At 31.2% G+C, this 15,123-nt stretch overlaps 1 long non-coding RNA gene across 2 annotated transcripts; it reads left to right on the plus strand.

Moving 5' to 3' along the window:
* Positions 1 to 678: 678 nt before the first annotated feature.
* Positions 679 to 3,428, plus strand: LOC114412362. Of its 2 annotated transcripts, XR_003666693.1 has the most exons (5): positions 679 to 1,013; positions 1,212 to 1,325; positions 1,490 to 1,638; positions 1,915 to 2,062; positions 2,592 to 3,428. It is a non-coding gene; the product is annotated as an uncharacterized LOC114412362 (long non-coding RNA). The 2 variants fall into 2 exon arrangements; XR_003666694.1 differs by lacking the exon at positions 1,212 to 1,325.
* Positions 3,429 to 15,123: the final 11,695 nt, after the last annotated feature.

Consider the following 15,123-nt stretch of genomic DNA (forward strand, 5'->3'; position numbering starts at 1 on the left):
AATCTTCCATTCTTCCCTCTTTTCTCCAACAAGCTTCAGAGTGCGAGGAAGTGTTGCTTATTTAATTTAGGGTTTGGTTTGGTTTCAGTGATTATCTGTTCAAGCTTCTCCTAATCGGCGACTCTTCCGTTGGAAAATCTTGCTTGCTTCTCAGATTCGCTGTGAGTCATCACTTTATTTGCTTCTCCTAATCTCTCTTTTTGTTCACTTCCTTTGTTTCTTCGTTTCATTTCAGGATGACTCCTAGGTCGACAACTATGTAAGTACCATTGGAGTTGATTCCGTAATTATCACTCTTCTTCTCTTTTGTTATTTCTATTTATGGCCCAACACTCATTTTTTATACGACCATTATAGTTTTTTATGGAGCAGTTTATTCTCACTGCCATGGCTTCTTCGCAGTTCAGAAGATTATCAGGTTTCACTGCTTTGCAGTTTTCTTCACGAGTGTCCTTTAATAGCATTAACATCTCAATGTTATATTTTTTCTTACTGAGTTTTCAATTTTGTTTTTGGTTCCTTTTTATTTTGCCGGGCTATCGACGAAGAAGCATCCAACAGGCATGTTTTTTCCTCTTTTGCTGTTATGCATGTTTGTTTCATTACTATTTGTTTTTATTTGCAAGGTTCTAATTTTGTTTGTTGTTATGCATGTTTGCTTCTTAATAATAGTTATTTTTTTTACTGATTTTCAACTCTGTTTTTGGTTCATTTTTTATTTTCCCGAGCTAATTTTTTTGTCATCTTCCCCATATGGGTTGTAAGTTATGTGTTTGATGAAATGCCTAAATGAAGTTTTAGTTTTTAATCTTAAAAATTTTCCCCTCTCTTTTTATTTTATTTTTGTGGTTGAGTCACGAGATTCTTCTCCTGTTAAAGCTGTTCACGCACTTTATAACAATATATATGAGTGTGATTTTCAATTTCTTGAATCTGAAATCTAATTACATGCATGTTTTCTGTATAGGCTCTTCAAACTATTGGAGATTCTCTGTAACTTCAATCCAAGCAAGGTGTGAGCTCCATCTTTTTCTTTAATGATACCATATATAATTAGTTTAGTTTTCGTTAAAAAAAAAAATATATTTCAAAGTGATTTTAAATAATTTTGATCCTTATTTATTATGTGTTTGTCTATTGAAATTTTGTTTTATCCCAAAGTTCATTAGCTCAATCCTAAAATTCTGATTATTTTTGGGAATTGGTAACAGTTGACGTTGTCCAATAGATCAAAGATTTCTATAAGATCTCCAGAATCAAGAGACAAGGAGATTCATGGATGCGAAAAAATCCAAAAAGAAACACAAACAAGATACATAGAGAGTGTGAGTGGAGATGAAGAGGGCAAGAGAGTTGCTTGACAATATATATGATTTGATATTATTTTGTTGTTTGTGAAAGCTTTAATTTAATTTTTTTTTTGCCCTTGACTTGAATGGGGTTCTAATGTATTGCTTTCTTTTTGTTATCTATTTGTGTGTGAGAGCAGATGGTTCAGGGTCGTGCTACTCTTAGAAAGCAATGAGTAATCCCTTTGCAGCGTGCTCACCAAGTGTTTGAGAATATCACGCAGCGAAAGATTCCCGAAACCCAAATTCACGCCATGTGCCTTGCATGCCCATCAAGGCTGATTTGAAGGTTTATTTTAGTACTAAATCTTATTTAAGCAAATGGACAAAGATTGAATTAAATTATACTCATAAGATTTTAATGAATTAATTACATCAATATATTTCACTTCAAAAAATTACATAAATTATTAATGAAGTTACTAAATTTTATAGTTGAATGCATGTTGTATTATTGGTTGGAAGCACGAGAACAAAATTGTCAGTTGTGTACTTTCTTTTTGTTGATTGAAAATCCTACTCTAAACTTTGTTCCTGTGGCATTTGTTTTTACTATGGTGTGCAGTGGCCGAAAGAGGCATGGATTCTGGGTCAAGATGTTTCTGCTGGGTTCACTCCTAGCATGTATATTATTCTTTTCCCTCACTTCTGGCTCCCGCTGTGTGCTCTGCTTCACACGACTGCCTCTCATCCACTCCCTATTGCTGCAATTTGTAACTTTTCTAACTGTATTGTAATTTTGTTCTTAGGATTCTCGCTAAATGTTATTGTCTCCTATACACTGCATTTGTTATTAGTTGATAATTTACTCAATTCTTTGTGAGATTGACATGATTGGTATTTATATTATTTATATTCTTTAATTATTTTAATTTATTGTTCAACAGGAAGAAGCACATGTTTTTTCTTGCTCTCTCTTAGTTTGTGTTTTTTCCTATGTTCTTTAATTATTATTATTATTATTATTATGTAGTTGGGTGTCCTTTTTTATATATCTCTGTTTATAAAGCTGGGATTCAATAAGAATGAATCGTGAAGATTAATTTTGTACATATATCTCTGTTTATAATTATATTAATTATAATTAAATATATAGATATCAACTTATCTATTTATTATTCATAAAAAACTATAATGGTCATATAAAAAATCTAAAATTTTCATTCACCGGAAACAAAATAGGAGAAGATCATATAGTTTTATTCGTTCAAAATAATGATATGGTGCGATTTATCTATGCAGCCCAGCATCTTGGTTTTCCATTCTTCAGTGCATACATATACTCAATTGGAACAAGTTACAGGCATGGAGCAAACTTAATTTGTTGCAGGATCATCAACCATTAGGCGCCAAAAAAGGACAGTCTTTGAGGGTGGCACTCCTTTCACTTTTGAAATACAGGTTGCACAGTTCAACCAGTTTAAGGCACGCATCGGAAAGTTCTTCAGGCAAGGTTCTTCCAAGATATCTATATACACATGACATAATATATTTAACTTAGCCTCTATTTCGATGATGAAGTGATTTTACATTTCTTCTATATCATCAAATATGTTAGTTTGTTAGAATATTAGTTTTTATTAGAGATTGAACTTATAACCTTTTTTCTTTTTCTTCTCCTTTCAATTCACCTTATATTTCTATCGTGAAGTAATTTTATGTTATATAATGCTACTTAAATGTGTGTTGGTGATATGCATGTAGAAGGGAGAAACTCCTTCATATAACACTTTCCTAGGCTAGAGGACTTTGCCAAGGCTATCTACATATTTGATATTGGGCAAAATGATATTGTTGCTGCTATTAACAGAGTGGGCCAGGAAGATTCTCATGCAGTCATCTCAGACATTGTGGATTATTTTGAAAACCAACTCCAAGTAAAAACTCCACACCAGTTTTTAGGTCTACCACAGGGAGCATGGTTTCAAAATGGTGGGTTCGAGATTGCTGTGTTAGATTTGGGTCTACAAACTAGCAAAAACTCCACACCTGTAGATTTAAATACTAAGTTTAGATTTGGTGTTCTACCTACGATACTTAATGAATTATGATTAAATTGAAAATCCATGTTTTGGTAAACTAGATGTATAAAATAGGATATGTCAAGTAGTTTTTCTTTTTCGTGTGGAGTTTGGAAATTTTTATATAAAAAAGAATAAAGGGTTAGTCACCTTTTTCTTTTTCAGTTAATTAATAATATTTCTATTTTAATTATAATGTTTCTATGCTTACATAATATATTTTTTACTTTCTGTGTATTTTAGTTATTTCTCTTTATATTTATAGATGAAAATAAATTATACTCTGAATTTCTTATTTATTGTAATTAAAAATACTCTACCAACTTTAATGTTGAGATTCACACGGGACACAAATCACGTCGGTAGTGCAATGAAAATTAGAAATTTTCCTTACTTGCTCTTTTTGTATTTAATTAATTAATTTATTTTGTTATTTTTATTATTATTATTATTATTATTATTATTATTATTATTATTATTATTATTATTATTATGTGTTGTTGATTTAACTTTAGCAAATGTGTTTATTTTTTATCATATTAACTTTTCAACTTATTATATATCCTTTTTGATGTTTTATTTTTTAAATCACCTTTTTCTTCTTCAATTAATTAATAATGTTTCTATTTTTATCTTGCTGATTGCTTCCTACATTTTTATTTACATACTATATTTCTGATTTTTTGTGTATTTTAGTTATTTCTCTTTATATTTATGGGTGAAAACAAATTATACTCTTAATTTCTTATTTATTGCAATTGAAAATACTCTATCAACTTTAATGCCGAGATTCACACGGGAGACAAATCATGTCGGTAGTACAATGAAAATTAAAAATTTTCCTTACTTTCTCTTTTTGTATTTAATTAATTAATTTATTTATTTTGTTGTTGTTGTTGTTGTTGTTGTTATTATTATTATTATTATTATTATTATTATTATTATTATTATTATTATTATTATTATTATTATTATGTGTTGTTAATTTAACTTTAGCAAGTGTGCTTATTTTTTATCTTATTAATTTTTCAACTTTTATATATCCTTTTTGATGTTTTATTTTTTAAATCACTTTTTTCTTTTTCAGTTAATTAATAATGTTTCTATTTTTATCTTGCTGATTGCTTACTGCATTTTTATTTACATAATATATTTCTGATTTTCTGTGTATTTTAGTTATTTCTCTTTATATTTATGGGTGAATTAAATTAAATTTTATTTTGGATCAGAATTAAATACTATTATTTATAGAGATAACAAAATTATTTAACATCACAACAAATTATTTGTATACACTGAAACATTTTTTTAAACAAAGACTAAAACGTAGTTTTTTTATGAGTCTAAATTATCTTTTATAATCAAAATATTATTTTCATATGCTCACTAAACATTTTTACAAAATTATTTTTAAAATTTAGTCCCTCTTCACAATTAAATACATCTAAAATAATTTCTTTCCAGAAAAACAAAATATTTCTAATTTATTTCCCATGTTTCTTTTATATAATTTAAATCAACTCTAAAATATTTTCAACACAATCAAGTCTTCATGCAAATTATCTTTATGTTATATACAAACAACATCTTAATAAATAGTATTTATATCACTTACAGTCAAAATATACAAACAACACTCTGACAAATATTATTTTTCCACTTACAGTCTAATGATACAGACAACATCCTGACAGATAGTATTTATAACACGGATACTCTATTTCATCAACATTATAATTATATATCTATTTAATATTCAATTATGCTCCTGTGATTGCAAATTTATTTATTAACCTGGTGACCCGTGCGTATGCACGGGTTACAGACTAGTTAGCATATATAGTGGATGTATTGCAACTTTTTGAATAAGATCAATGTCAATTTGACATCCCTTACCAGACCTGAAGGCTCAAATGTAATATTTTCATGTTTGTTACATTCCCTTTCACTCACACACAGAAGGTTAAAATTAAATCACACGCACAAGGTTAAAATTAAATCTTGGCAATGGATAAAAGCTAAGTATAGGGATTTAAATCACTCATGCATCATGTTGGTTTTCTAATCTTGCAGCGTGCCTAGCTAGTAACACATAGCAGTGCTTCATAATAACCATATAAAAAAATATGTGGAAGCCATTATGGAATTAAGAGGCAAATTCACGTAGATGTTACAGTATAGTCTACTTGTACATTTCAAGTCTTGAATGTTTCATTTCGGGTTGATGTTTAAGGGGTGATATGTACAAATTTTGTAGTCTTTAATGCTTTTGCTAAATGAGCATTTCTTGTGCTCTCACTTAAATTCAATAAAATCTTTGGCTTATCCAAAAAAAATTCTTTTATTTCTTTATTATACGAATCTCCTTCTATATAATAAGTATATCACAGTTAAAGGATTTAACTCCTTTAGAGGGAAGCTTTTTTTATAAGAAAATGTTCAACAATAAAGATTAGTTAAAAAATTAATAGTTGAGATTCTAATTAATTTTTGAGTTTGTTCTTATAACAAAAAAATTGAGTTTGTTATATACTATAGAATTTTAATTTGTACACTGCACAAGAAAAATGTTTATTTTATAAGACAAAAATTTATAGTAAATAAATATGTTTAAATATATAAATTATATTATACCTAAAATTTGTAATAAATAATATTTTTAACACATAATTATGTCAGAAATTTGTGATGAATAATTCATATTGTGATATGATTTTGAATATTAATAATTTATGTTAAAAATATTAAAATTAAATTTAAAATTAAAGATGAAAATGACAAATTAAAAGAAATGAGAGGTTAAAAATATATTTAAAAATGCTCTCATTCAAGAAAATCCCCTAAGATGCTCTTGTCGAAATAATCACTAGAAACACAATATGCAGAATATGTATGGGATTTTATTACAATTTTCCATCTTTAATTTTCTAATTAGTGATTGTGAATGCATTTTATCCTCTAAAATAAAAGGGTAGAATTTTCAAAATAAAAAAATAAAAAAAATTATTTTAACAATATTTTGATTAAAAAAATCAATAAAAACAAAATATAGTAAATTATACGTTCTTGTAGGTTTTCCTTATGTTGTTTATGGGTTTTGGTATAGTCCTCTCATTTTGTGCCTTGTGTTTCTTTCCTTTTGCTTAATGATATTCTATGTGTTTCCCACTACAAGAAAAATCGTTATTATTGACGTAATATTTTCCACGGAATACATTTCGTTGGAAATGTCGGAATTTACTGGCAGAGTCAATTTCGTGGGAAAATGTTTGAATTTCTGACAAAATTTACCCACGGACAAGTTTTTCGTCAAAAATTACTAATTATTGACGAATGTTGACCCACTGAATTAAATCCGTCAGAAATGAAATATTACCGATGGATTTTTCTGACGGAATGCCTTTCTATCGGAAATTCAAATTATACCCAAAATTAAGAACCCAACCCTAACACATTTCAGTCACTTACCATTTCGTGTTTTTTTAAGGTTTCACACCCATTGTCAAGTTGTCGTTGCACGAGCTGCTTAGGTCTCTATCTCGATCATCCTCTCACGTCACACCCAAGTTGTCATCGCATGGTCATTGTCTCGCACATCGTGAAGTCATTGTCTAACTCACATCGTCATGCCGCTACCGTCAATCCCTCACCACTATCGCCCATGCCGTTGTTCCCACGCCAGCTTTGTTTTCCATTTTTGGCTCACATTCTCCACCAGATTTCTAATCAGGTACCCACATCGTGAAGCTGTGAAACATTGTCACAATTGTGTTGTTATTTCATTCTTGTGTGATGGAAATGCCATATTTGTTGTGGCTTCTGAAGCATCACTCATTTTCTTTCTTTTGTTGAGTTATTTGTGTTGCTATCTCACCCTTTTCATGTCTGTTTTTCTCTTACACGTCCTATGTTTTGGCATCGACAGGAAATTTGTTTTTCTTATATAAAATATTCATCTTTTCATTGTCTTGTTGAGTAGTATGCATTTGGGTAATAGATTTTTGTTTCTTTTCTCTTATTATATCTTTTGTTACTCAACATTTTAGTGAGGTCATATTAGCACTTGACATCTAAATTTATTTCGTTACTTGGCCTTAATCTTAGCATGTTTGGTTCTACTTAAATTGAGAGAAATAATCATTATTTTTTTAAAAGCTCTCTCAAGGAGATAAAAAAAAAAGCAATTATTTGACTAAAACAAACTAAATCGAGCATGAACTTAATGAGTAGAGTAGTATGGCTCAACTTTATATTAACCTTCTTATGTTTTGTTTTTATCTATAGTTTGATATCACACTTGTGACTCATATTTGAGTATTGTGTAATGGGTAAATATATTTGGATGTACAACTATCCTGGAGAGAGAGAAATGCTTGGCTTTTGTTTTTATCTTAATTGGCAACCTAAAGGTTTTATAAACAATTGTCAAACTGTAAAAATATGTGATATTTACTTTATAGGAACAAGGAAGTATTCTTTAATAACATAGGCTTCAAAAGATAAGATGTAGCATGATACTATCTGGCTGATAAAAAAAATACTATAAGATGACTATTGGTGCTTCATAATAATTTTGAAGCTATTTTAGAGGATGGACTAAATATCTAATAATTTTCTGAGGCTGCCAGATGTAATGCCCTAAAATTTTGATATCTAAAAATAGATGTTTGATGTAGTATTTGTATTATTTGATTAATTTGGATTAGATGAGGTGTTGTGTGAAATTATCTGTGTGCAAACGTTTGGTGTGAATGTTAGGTTATGTGGAGTTTGATTGACCTATGTTGGAAATATGAGATTTCAAGTTTGACCCAAAAACCTATTTTGGCAAAACTATGATCCTGGACTTGTTAACCGTTGGATCACCTTCAAACTTGAACTGTATGTTCATGGCTCATGTTTTCATGTTTTAACCGTTGGGATTTTCCAAATAACATCTTTTGACAACTTTCTTAGTGAGACAAGTGCTCTAAGCGTAATTCCAACCCGAGAAGGAAATTCGCTTAACGAGACTAGCACGCTAAGCGTAATTCCAACCCGAGAAGGAAATTCGCTTAATGAGACTAGCATGCTAAGCGCAATTCCAACCCAAGGAGGAAATTGCTTAGTGAGATAGGCGTTCTAAGCGCAATTCCAATCCAAGGAGGTAATTCGCTCAACACGAAATGTTGCGCTCAACACCAAAAGTAGAGTTTTGCTTAACGAGACGAGCTCGCTAAGCGAGATCTACAGATTATAAATACGTCCAACAGCGTAAAAATATGCATTTCTCACCTCTCTCTCTCTCTCTCTCTCTCTCCAAACCCTCACCCAAAACCCCAATCCTCCTCCTCCACCACCCACGACCACCAGTGACTGCCACAAGCCGCCATTGCTTGCCACCAGACCACTACATGGAGAGGAACACTTTAATTGGAGTGGAATTTTCAGAATCCACCTCAAGGATTCGATACAGAACAAAGCTCTAAATCCTTTCTTTGTGGTCCTTTCAAGGTAACCATGATTCTCATGTCTTCTCTTAGTTAGTTTGAGTCTCTCTTAGTATCTCTTGTGATTTGGGTACCATAATAGGATGTTTTTATACTTCCTTTGAAAAACCTTTGAAAATGAGACATTGTAGAAGTTACCCTTTGATAAAATTGATATTGTTTTCATGACCTTCGTTGAACCTCAGTCACATTGTCGTGATTGGAATTTCAAAATGACTTCTCTTTTATGTAAACCCTAAAACACCCCTTAGCCTTTTTTTTAATTTGAATGGGTATTTGACGCCAAATGTTGATATTAACCTTATCCTTGAAATCTATACTAAAGTGTCTTTGATTTGGTATATAGAGCTCTGTGTTTGGACCAACGGACGTGAAAGTGAGAGACCTCCGAGCGACACAGAGAGGATCTAACAAAGAGATATCGATAGGTGATAGGAGTTTATGATTGGTTTACAACTTTTGATACCACAATTGGGATCATGGAACCCAACTATGAGGATGTGTGTTTGTTCCTGTGCATGCTGGTTTTCAAGAAAAACTGTGTTTTTTACTTATGGGATGTTATGTATTTATTTTTAATGAATGGAATTGTGAATGATGATATTGTTGTTGTATGAGACTTGTGTTGTTTGAAGACCTGAGGAATGTGAATCCTAGGCATGAAATTTATATGTATATATGTGGAATGTGATTACTGATGATATTGATGACATTGAGATAAGATGATGTTGATGCTTATGATAATATTGATATGAGATGATGTTGATGTTGATGTTTATGATAATATTGATATGAGATGATGTTGATGATGATATCGATATGAGATGATGTTGATGTTGATGTTGTCATTGTGATATGTACATTGGGGGTGAAATAAACATGTTGGATATCCCTAGAGGGGCAAAGAGAGTGGTTAAATAATTTTAAGCATCACTAAAAAATGGAAGGGGATTGCTTAGAATCTTTAACTATCCACGATCAGTGCATTAATTGTGCCCATGTTTCACACTTCATAATTGCATGGAAATAGTATAAACTTTGTCAGTAAGTATTTGTAGTTTTTCATGAGGAAAAATACTTGTACTTGAGGGCATGTCACTTGGTTTGGAACTTCCTTGAGACTTAGGTTGATCACCATGGGGGGAAGTTGCTTGTGCACGACAGGGTGACCTCAACAATTGATGCCTAGTTTTTCTATGTGAGAGTGTCGCATGGACACACTTAGACTATTTCCTGACGAATGGTACCATATTGCATTTGAGAGTTGAGTCAGGTGCATGCATCATTTTGAGCATAATTGATTGAATTGTGGAAAAGTCAATGACTAATTGTTAAGTGTACATTGAATTGATAAGTTATTGAATATGATTGTGGTTACTGTTATTGTTTTCTTGCTAACTATTGTCATATAGTGTTTTGTTGATCTTTTATAATAAACTCACCCTTGAAATTTTGTACCGTGTAGTTGATACCTGTGATGATCGCGAACCTTCGTTAGTAGAAGTAGATGGGCAGCAATAGGTGATGTTGGAGGGAGATTCTTTTGTTGGAGCCATCAAACCGACATGATAACATTGGGATTGTTTTGGGAGAGAGTTGTGTTTTGTTATCAACTCTTTCATAGTTGGTTCCTTGATTATTTTTTATTTGGACATGTAAATCTCAGGCTTAGATACATGTATAAACTAAATTACTTTTTTTCATGTGAATGATGTATAATGGTTTAATATATATATATATATATATATATATATATATATATATATATATATGTATGTATGTATGTATGTGTGTGTGTGTGTGTATGTATGTATTTATTTAAGTATTTGTGCGTTGTTTGGTGAATGTATATATATAAAAAAATTTACCCTCGTTTTTCATAATCAAATTAATGGAGTTTTCACTTAAAAATTGAAATGTCATGTTTTAGAGTTATTAATGTCATAGCGACGAGGCGTTACACTAGATAAGATACTTTTGTTTACATAGCTTATACAATAATTAGCTTTCAGTTTTGTAAAGTTGGAGTTCACAATATGTTAGGCATGAGCAACTATGCAGCTTAGAGCATGTGTTGACATGATATGTGATCCTTTTCCATTGTTGTCTACATATACCTTGGGGTCAAAGTCATTTCATGCCTGGGACTCAATGTAAGAATTATAGTCTCAATGTGAGGTGTAGATGATTTTATGGGTTCATTCAACATATATATGAGCTAGATTATAATACTACAAGCTATCCTAAGTGAGTAGTATTATTTTATTGTCACTGGTTTGATCCAATGAGTAGAAGAACAAGAGTTGATCCCAAATATGGCACTGTGGTAATTTGAATGGATAAAAGATATAATCTCTTTGACCCATTCATCAGTGCACATAATGTAAGGCAAGTGTATTTATTATGTACCATATCCAACAATAAGAAGGGACAAGTGTGGTTGGTGTGTTGCAATTAAAATGAAGCCAAGGGATTACATAAAAATCCAATAATGTACAAGATGATGTGCCTTACCAAGAAGACGAAATGTCACATGTGAACAAAGTCATTGAAGTTGGAAGTATTTTTGGATTGCAAGATTTAAGAGGTGGTGTTGAAGAAGTAGACCCTACTAACTTGTTGGCAAACGAAGAAGAATCAAATAATATTGAACTAGACAATGAAGGGGAATTAGAAGATGACTTTGAAGTTTACAATTCTGAAGAGGATTAGACATTGATGTTTGTTAGTCAGTTATAATGCTTGTTATTAGTGACATCTTTGTTTTGTTTTAATACTTGAACATTTTATTAGTGTATTTTATTTTTGGTGTGAAATTAAATTTTGTTAGTTATCTAATTTTAATTCCCAATATTTCATTTGATTAATTATTTATAATATTATTTTTCTATATATAGATATGTTATCTGGTGGTGCTGACCCTCCTCAACCCCCATCACATGACTCCAGTGGGAAAGGGACAAGTGGGAAGAAAAACGATATGTGGTTAGACTACTACCACTTAGAGATAGTCTGTCATCATCTACCCCATCCCCGTCATCTACTGTATATATACCAATCAGATATTCGGATGTTGCACCTACACCATCTTCACCTTCGATTGAAGTTAGACCATCTCTATCTTTGATTGATGCACGTGGACCGTCCATGATACCTAAAACCACACCATCCCCATCCCCGATTGATGCACATGGAGCATCCTCGATACCTACATCCACACCATCCCCATCCCTGGTTGTAGCAAACATGCCTACTGATGAAGACGTTCCAAATTTAGCAATGGAAGACCCCTTCCCCCTCAATGATCGTCATATGGTTACACTTATCAATGGAGTGTAAGTATTACAAAATTTAAATAATTATCATTATATATGATACATCATTTGATCTTTAACTTTTTCACGAATTATTTTTCCTATTTAGGTTTCATCCATCTAAGATTGCGGCAAACGTTATCACATTGTCCATTAGACAACAATTTGGTCACCCATGGCCTACATGGGAGCAATTCCAAAAGATCATCAGGAACTTTTTTTCCAGTGTTTTAAGGTAACTTATTCACGTCTTAATGATTTAGTTCAATGGTTGAAATGGATAGTAATGCTGATTTTGTTTTATTTGATATGAAATTGTAAAATTTGTATTTTGCTAATTGTGTAACATTTCATAACTTTGTGATACTTTAGAGAAAATTGGTCTGGAGACCTGAGGAAAAGAATGAAACTAAGGAAGCTTTTAACTCGAAAGCCTCTCGTAGACTTTCTGAGATGTTTAAGGATACTTGAAATAAAAATAAAAGCCCATATTAGATTGGAGATCATGTCTAGAACAACCTGTAATCACATTGGAATGCACTTGGGTATCGTTTCAAGTGTGCGCATGCCAAAAACAAATTGGGCATCTGAAAAGTGTGGGTGTATGCACACAGGTGGTTCCATTAGCTTGTAGGATCACACCATTCACTTGCTATGTACATTAAAATCGTAATACATACTTCTTTGTACTTGTTTAATTTATCACTAAATTTTTATTTTATAATGTTTGTTAATAATCAGAGAAGCTTGGTCGATCTGCATATGTAGATAAGGTCTTTCAGCAAACACATTTACGAAAGGATATTGGTCAATTTGTCGATGATAAAATTAGGCAAACACATACGAGACCATTATCTTGAATGTTTTTTTTTAAATGTTTATTATATTTATGAAATAATAACTATTTATGAATGATAGGAAGAATTTGAGGCTAGACTATCTCAAGCTAAGTCTGATGTTGCATCAAGTGTTGGTGAATGACCACTTACTCCTTTAGGGGCTGAAGAACAAAGACTTAGGACTCGGTATTAGGTTGTTATTGTTGGACCAAAGCGTAAGGGATGCCTTTATGGTACTAGAGATTTTGCTTGTTCTTATAAATGTGGAGATGAAAACTTCATACAACATACACAAGGATCTTCCAGTCGCACTCAAGATTCAACGACTAAGGGAGGAGCTTCGTCAATCAAAGGAGGAGATAAGTGTATTTTAGTTAGTTGTCCTTTAGTTCCTATCTTCTAAAGCGCGAAATATTATTCATCAACATCAACACCACCAGCAGCAACAACAATAAGACAATAACCACCCAAATGGCCAACAACAAGACGATGACCAGCAGAGGCACTCTCCTAATGAATATTTTGATTATTGACTTAGCAACACAAAATTACTATTTACATATTACATATTGTGCTTTTCTTTTAGATTTACTTTAAATTTAACTGAATGATTTATTTTACTATTTGTTTTGAATTTATGAATTTGAGTATTTTGTTAATTACATGTATGTGTTAATTAAAATTTTGACGTTAAATAATATAGATGCAAAAAATAATTCGTAAATTATCGATGTTAAATAATAAAAATGAAAAAAAATGAAATAAACAATTCTTGATAAAATAGAATTACTAATGGATTTACCAACAGATGTTGTCCGTAGGAAATTTCCGACGGATATTTTCGTTGGAAATATCTAACGGACAACAAAAATCTGTTGGTTAAAATTTCCTTTGACCATTTTTCCGACGAATTTTGGTCTGTTAGAAATTTTGAATTGCCGACGGATTTTCGAGGTTACCAACGGGAGAATTTGGGTGAGAATGATTTACTTAGCGGAAGAATGTGTGTTTGATTTTCATTGTGTATAAAATTATCTTGGGTCAGTCGCTCACACACCACGAGCGGGATTAGTCTCTAATCCAATGGATTAGGAGACACTTTTGATATCTGATGTAGGAAAAAAATAAAAAAATAAGAGAAAAATTATATTACTATACTCTAGTTAAAAAAAAAAAAACTCCTCGAACTACATATTTTTTACAAGGGTATGACATAAACTTGGTGTCAAGAAACATAAGGTCCATTACTCTATTCCATATGCCATGCATGTACAATACTATTCATCCAATCAATTTTAATTTTATTGGGCAATGCCAATACCATATACCCTTCTGATGCGATGTCTTGCTTCCCCTTTCTAGATGGATTGTTTCATGAAATTCAAAAGCTAATCCTATGTGTTTTTGTAGGGACAAAATGGAAGAATCTCTGGTTAAAGGAGGATTCAATTAAAGATGCTAATTAAAGGCAAGAATATAGTTGCGTTGGCACAATAAATTAAGTTGGGTATTAATAATGGTGAAACTGAAACTGAATAACTTGCTCTCGACTAGAGTGTTCAAAGGAAAATGTGAGAGAAAATGAGAGAACCAAAAATATGTAACCAATAGAAAGTAGAGTAATAAAGTCAAGTCATCTATGTGACTTGTGTATACAATGGAAACAGGTAACCACATGTGATTACTACCTCTGTCTCTAAACATAAGGTTTTTTTAAGAAAAAAATTGTTTGTATTTTTTATAAGATTTTTTCAATTTATCTTTTGCATTAATTATGATTTGATAAAAAAAATATCCTTAATTATAGTAATAAAGACTAGAGGGAGTAAGATAAATTAATTCTCTCCCATACAAGAATTGGAGATTAAAACTATCACGTTTTAATTATATAAAAAGTAATTAAGTAGAAATAAAGAGATAATGAGTCATAATAATTTTAAGAGTAATTTTGAAAAAACAATACAAATTGCTTAAATAAATCATTCTACTAACTAATTTAACCAACTTTCTTAAAGGGTGTATATTAGTTAAAAGAAACTTATATTTAAAAACAAATGTAGTAGTTTGTAAGTTGTTGGAAATCTCCCTTCGACTAGAGATGTAACTGAAAT

Source organism: Glycine soja, chromosome 5 (genome assembly GCF_004193775.1).
Source record: "Glycine soja cultivar W05 chromosome 5, ASM419377v2, whole genome shotgun sequence".
Lineage (NCBI taxonomy): Eukaryota > Viridiplantae > Streptophyta > Magnoliopsida > Fabales > Fabaceae > Glycine > Glycine soja.